The sequence below is a fragment of the Phalacrocorax carbo genome, chromosome 1 (genome assembly GCF_963921805.1).
Source record: "Phalacrocorax carbo chromosome 1, bPhaCar2.1, whole genome shotgun sequence".
NCBI lineage: Eukaryota > Metazoa > Chordata > Aves > Suliformes > Phalacrocoracidae > Phalacrocorax > Phalacrocorax carbo.
Window position 1 is genome coordinate 184,770,783 of NC_087513.1, and position 7,263 is coordinate 184,778,045.

Genomic DNA, 7,263 nt, shown 5'->3' on the forward strand with positions numbered 1-7,263 from the left:
GAATTAAATAGAAAAGGGTTTTTTTTTCTTCCCCTCAGCAACACACCCCTTCTCCCCCCAAAGGCATATGGCTTAAAAAACATGAAGCTAGACTCTTTTGGCTCTATCAGAGTCTGAAGGCAAAATGAAAATGTCAGTCCTCTTCCTAAATGACTAGGAGTGTTACATTTTCTGTGGACTCAGGTTGCAGCAGCTACTGAAGGCTCCCTTGGCTTGCATGTGGTTCCCCCTTGCATTAGCACTTGTGATGGGGCTGTAATTTCAATGAACTGCATAATCACATGATCCGTGGGTTGCACGGATGTGAATGTATAGGGGCACACATAGGTGCCGGAGAGGAGCTGCCTTTGGCAGTGGCACGTCTTCGATCTGCTTATGCCAATCACAAACTAGCATCCTCCATGTGCTTCAGGTTTGGCTAGTGTATAATCTCTCCCCTCCCTTAAGTCCCCCACCAGAGCAATGGTTGGTTGCCTATTTATGCTCAACTGAAATTTTGAAGTGATGAAACTAGAGATAGCACCTTACAAAAGCCATGGAACCAAAGCAAATTAAGAACCTCTGCAGAGATTAATGCGGCAGCAGAAGTGAGAACATCATGAGGGTTTAGGCCCTGAAACACAGAAGCTTGCCTGGGCTTCTTCTACTCATTTAAACAGCTTTATCCCCCTGAAAAAAAAAATAAACAAACAAAAAAAAAAACCCACCCAACAACCCAGAGGTCCAGACAGTATCAGTTGTACTCCAGTCTCACTGGTTTGTAATGAAAGCCAGGTTGCTGGACTGAAGCTGTGGAAAGCTTTAAAGGTGACCCTACTGGAGTCTAACAATGCCTGAATTGTCAGGATGTCGTACAATAGATATGAATTCCCTTTTTGTTTCAGTGGGCTGCAATTCTAATAATGCTTTGAATGTCAGCAGTGATAACTATTCCTAATTAGTCCTTCCACTTCTGGGAGGAAGGAAGGAAGAATCCATAATACGAAATGAATTCTAATGAGGGACAAAACTCTCCTCCGAAGAAAAAGTGCTCCAAAGGCTGCAGAGACTTGCCCCACTGGGACCTGGCTGACACTTTAGCTTAACACTCAAGAGTTTAAGTGACCCTACAGAATATAAATTAGCTTATGCTACTTCAGCATTAGCTGCTGAGCAGCCAGTGCTTGGGAAAGCTGACCTGTTTATTCAGGTTAACTTGCAGCCTAGCTGAAAAAAACACATGAGTTTTGTTGGATTGAGAGTGGAGGTGGGGAGGGCACATAATTTAGTTCTATATTGTTAAAGTCTTATTTCAAAAGCCTGTCCATGAATGACAAGGAAACAGAAAAAGCAGAGCACTGAGGTGTCCTTGCTGCCTGGTCAACTCATGGTTTCGCAATGTCCCTGGGTGAGGATGCTGAACCCATAAGCAAATGACTTTGCAGCCCTGAAAATGAGTGCACTGATACAATGCTACCAATAGCCTTAATAAATGTGCTAGCATACTCTTTGAAAGCCCAAATGAAAAGTTGAAAACACAATGACTCGAAAGCTATTAATGATGCCAGTGGCCAGCCTGTGTGATTCTGGACCAAAGAAGAAAAAAGCCAGAGTCAATGAGAGCTTACAAAGGGGCGGGGGGCAGGCGGGGAGGAAGGCAACACCATTAGTTTACAAAATTTGCTAAAATTCAGCAAAACGTGTGAACATAAATGCTTTCAAATTTTTGAATGACTCAGTGTTTCACAAAAATATGAAGGCAAAAATGATTTCACAAAAGACAAAGGCACTGCTTCAATTAAATAACTCATCCATGCCTGGAAAAGCCACCCTCTGATTCACATTTTCCTCTGCTGTGTCAATACAGCAGAGGCTGGTAATGATTCTGATTGCAAGTATCTAGTTTTACTTCAGCCAACAAAGGTAAATGAAAGAATGCAGGTTTTTTTTCCGTCAACCTTTGTGCCTGCCTCTGTATCCCTGCTTGCATTTGTGGAAAAGCATTGAACAGGCCTAAATGCTCTTCATCTCTGATACCTGGTAGCCTATAGCTGTACTGATGCGGCCTGGTAGAAAGAAGGCTGCCTTCCTTTTGTTGCTTTATGAAATACTCTGCTTTTATTTTTAGTTTTTCTGCAACCAGCAAATTGCTAATGCCTCTGACTGGCAGTCAGGATTGCCTGATACTTATTGCTGCAGTTCTGCTACCAATGCCCAGGGCGAAGAGAATTTTTAACAGCATGAAAGACAGGCTGAATATGACTAGGCGGTAGATTTGGGGTTGGATTATTTTTTTCCTGAGGACTTTGTTTCAGTTTCTTTCATGTCATGTATTATTTCTAGGCTTGTGAGGGAGACAAAAATAAGTGTTTTTTGTCCTTTTGATTTTTTTTAAAAAGAAAATTTCTCTTCTCCCTTCAGAATGGATTGACTTGGTAGACCACACTTGCAAGGGGATGTCTCTTCAGTTTTCTTTTCTTCATCAGCCTGCTGGGTACCTTTGCAGAGACTCAGAAAACTTCTGTTCACAGTTTGCAGTGTGGCAACAGCTGCATATGTCTGGAAATCCTAATAACCCACTCCAAGGTACAGAATGCAAAACCCACAAAAATTATCTGAGAACTAGAGCTGTGGCATCTCACATATTTTGCATCATTTGAATGTGAATAATGAAAAACAGCAACCATCACTCATGACTGTATAAAAAGTGTGCATGAGCAGGTAAGCACTTTAAACAAGAAATATAGTGCCAAAGTAATCTCTGCTATAATGTCCTCAAATTCACTGGAGTTACAGTAGGGATTAATTTGCTTCATAATATTTGAAGACTGGAGTTAAAAATGAGTTAAAGCTTTCTGTCAAAAATTCCAATCAGTGTTGAAGAGAAGAGGTGAATGAATACTACTAAACAGAAATTAAAAAAAGAAAAAAAAAACAAAACCCAAACAACTTCCTCTTACTTGCTCAAAGGTTTAAATAGATGTTTTTCATCCATTTTTCCTCTCTATGCAGTGGCTTTGCTTAGTGAAAGTGTTAGTACCACAAACATTTGGAAAAATGAACTTTACAGCCAGGCACAAGTGTTAAGAGGGAACAATTTTTTTTTATTCATAAGTGAACATTTGCATGAACTGTGCAAATGTATATATCCACTGAGATAGTGGCAATAGAAGAGCTATTGTGATTAAACTCAGCTCAAATATTTTGCAGTAACTCCTTGTGCAGCTATAGAGTAAAAAAAAATATTAGTGAAATAAGTAGAAGAGAGGAAATTGCAGTCTGCTTGTAGATAGATTTTGGAGAGCACAAATAGAAACACTTGGATTATTCACTGTGAATTACTCACTCAGATTTGGCCCACTATAATAGATTAAGATGAAGGTCTCATATACTGTTATAAAATGTGTCCTGTCATTTGAAACCTATTCCAATCAAAATTGAAGTACTTTGAATTTTTCTAAACATGTCAATTATGAAATCTGTGGCCAGTTGCCTGATGCTGAGAGACAAATGGGAAACCTTGATGATTAAGCTATTTGTGAGTACAGTACAATAAATTATTCAGCAAAACAGTTACAACATCTACAAAGGCAACAAGACTTTGTTGCTAGCATGATGCTGTGATAAAGAAAGTGTAATCTTCTCTATTGTCCATCTCCTACAGAATCCTTTTTCATTACCATAATTGAAAAAATTACTGGGAATTGCTTCAGTATTGTCTTTCTGGGATTGGATTTTACCAATCTGCTGAATAATTTACACCAAAGTAAGTGGTTTAACTACTTTTGTCCTTTAAGGTGAAAAAACCCCATACATAATCTTCAATGCAAATGTTTATAGCTGCTAAAGAATTTTCCAATGCAGCTGGCCATTTTTATTTCTTGAAAAACTAGCAATGATACAAACAGTTGATTATGGTTTACAATGGCAATAAACCTCTCAGTATTGGTTGTTACCAAAATAAACTGCCATTCTGTTAAATGTTAAATAACAAGTCATAAACTGCTGAAAACAACCAATTTCTTGTGGATTATTGCCTGAATAAATTTTAGTAGGAAGTGCAGATCATGAAGTTGTGAGCAGCAGATCAGGCCTAATGAAATTTTAGATATTTTAAAAAGCTGAAGGATCTCCAGAATATGATGCAAATGGTAACGTACATTAAACAACAAAAAATTAAATCGCTTGATACTTTATTTTTTTTGCAAGACTATTGTTATCGTCAAACACAAGCTATTGTTCTTTTTCATTTTTTTCTTCAGGCATTGAAAACCACTATCAATACCACACATTGAGCCCACTGAGAAGGCAGAGAGGAGCCTGTTTAGATACAAAGCATCTATATAAGAATCCGCACAGAAACAGACGGGTTAGTATCTGCGTTGGAATAATTACTATTGCTAATCTCGAAAGCAAAAATACCATCAAGCATTCATAGCACAAGCGCCATCTTCCCAACAGTGAGTGACAGAAGACGTCTTCACCATAGCAACGAGTGTTATCTCCTAAGAATAACATTAACCTCCCTTGTTACCAGTTTTAAATCCTTGAGTATAAACAGCAGTTGCAAGGCATGTGTGCCTTGATTGTGCATTTTCATTACTTAATACGTACCGAGTGTGTATTAGCTGAAGTTAGACTAAAAAAGATATCACCAGAAGAGGAAGCAATTAACGGGCTGGAAATACAACCATTAATAATCCAAGCCTGGAAACATGACCAGGGAGAGGTCTCCTGTTCGTGTTCATGAAAATCAGTGCTCTCCACAGAGAAGCCTGGCAGAGAGCGCTCTTCAACAGCAGCATCCTTCCCCTCAATCTTCAGGTTGATTTTGAACATTCGAGAGTGGTGGGAAAAGAGAACAAAAGGAGAAAGGGAGAGAGGGTTATTTCTAATTCTCTCCTTTCCCTTCTGTACCTCCCTCTCCACACACTCTTTTCTCAGGCAGGGCTGAAATCCAGGAAACTTGAATCAAATATTTTAGCTATTTTGAATTGCTGCATTATGAATATTTTTTTTTTTTTTTCAGAATGTCACCAAAGCTTTTTCGAGCAAAGCAGATGAAATTCCCCTCATAATAGCCTGTAGGATATGGTGATATCCTGGGAGTGCCATAAAGATGCCATTAAGAAACATTTCATTTTGGCCTCCGGAGGCTCTACACTTATCTATTTTGACTTAAACTCTTTCTTCTATCTCTGCAAGAGAGGAACATGACACAGGAGTTGCACAAAATGAACTCAGATCAGGGAAGACAAATTGTAAATCGAGACTTGATAGAGCTAAATCATGTTCTCTCTCTTGATCTCTTATCTGATAACTTTTATCCAAAAGGGTATTGAGGAAGTTAATTGCAACTGCTAAGATGAATCTTTAGGAAATATCATTCTCCAGAGCCGCCTTTTCCCTTCTCCCCAAACCCTATGCGGCAGTTTTTTCAAGGCTTCAGGTATGAAATGGTTATCTTGTGAATTTTAACCTCCTTATCCTTTCCTAAAGAACTGTTCAGACAAAGAAAAAAACTGTAGCTTTTCATTTGCAAGATTTAGGAATCCAGAGAAGCAGAGCACAAGGGGAAAAAGGAGGTGGCTTTCTGAATTCAAACACTCATTGTACTTGGCAAGCCAAAGACAGAAGTAAAAACCGATGTTTTATGTTCAGAGGCTGAAGTACTATAGACAGTCTTGGAGTAGAAACTGGCTGAAATCAGTGTTGTAAACTTCTAATTACCTTGTGTGGCATGGCTTCTAGATACACTATCTTGCAAAGATAGTGGAGTTGTGACTACAGGTTAAGACAGCTTTAGGCACATAAAGAATAGGTATTGATAAAGACCGTGGGAGACCTAGTTACTGTCTGGAAATAGGTATCATAAAACTCTTGGTGGCAAAATATTGCAACTTACCCTTTCCCAGTATGTATTTTAAAATTCTCAGGTCACCAAGCTAACAACAGAGCCTGTTGTTACTTAATTGAAAGAGCACAGGCACCAGCTGACATGCGAATGTTTGAAGGAAGACAAAAATGTAATCAATAGCTGTTGGGAAAGACCAGATTATATCACACTCAGGAGGATAGCTCTTTCCTCCCAGATAAGATGGATGGGTAGGAAGGACATTGTAGTCCATGCAATACATTGAAAATCCCACAAGGCTGCTGCTAGTTTCAAGGTGAGTGAAGGTGGACAATATGGACCTGTTGAAGGGCATTGAGACAAGCCGAGCTCAGATCCTAGAAACGCCCACTCTGCTATCACTCTGCGCTGCAACAGGCACAAGGCGGCTGCACGCAGTGGCTTTCCAGCACTGAAGGTCTCTGGTTGCACTGCAGCCAGAACCACCTACACCCTGGCAGAACTTCATAGGCTCGCCCCAGCTCATCAGTGAAATGAGTGGCCTCTAACCTTTCCCTCTTTCCCCCATGAATGACCTTTTACCTGCTGTCGTGCTGCTCCCTCTGCTCTGTTCCCTGTGAGGGGAGGGAAAATCCTCTAGAAAATACAGCTACAGGCTGTAAATTCCTGGCCAAACTCTGAGTACAGATTAGTTGTATTGTGATACCAAGGGTCCTCACTGCTAGGCGTGCTCTGAGGATGCCTAGTGGACTGGGTGTTGCATAGAACATTTTGGCAGGTGTGGGTGTCTTTCAAAACAAAATGGGAAGTGTCCCCCTGATCTCAAGGGGACTCAAGCCCAGCTTTTGCATGTCTTTGAAACATGCCACAGAATACGTCCCATATCAAGGAAAGAGATGGGAAGTTCCTGGGTTTTGTTCTCTGCTCCAAAGACTGTTTGCTTAAAACAGATAACAGCAATGACCCTTGAAACAAGAACAGGAAACAGCTTCCACGACTCAAGGAAAGACCTGCCTCTCTTGTTTGCATTGTTATCTGCACAACACACTGGCGTCTCTCTGCTTTGCGTGGACCTACTGGGAAGCCCTGTTTGACCCAACATATGTCATGGACGTTCTCCATGTAGGCTGCAGTCCTGCTACACACAGTGTCCATCTGCAAAGTGCTTGATTGTTGTGATGCACAAAGAATTTTGTGAAATTAGCTCTGGTTAGCCAGCAATAGCAAACCCTAGCAATATGCACTGGAGTGGTTGGTGTGCACGTGATGAGGCAGGCTGCTAAATGCAGTCCATAGGAAGCAAAAGGCCCCTTCTGCTTTGACACCAGTGCAAGCACAAACAGCTTCTAACATTTTGCACACTTAAAATCAAGTAAATTACCATCTTGCTGACAGCTTCAGCAGCAGCATCAAAGCTGATTGGATACAGC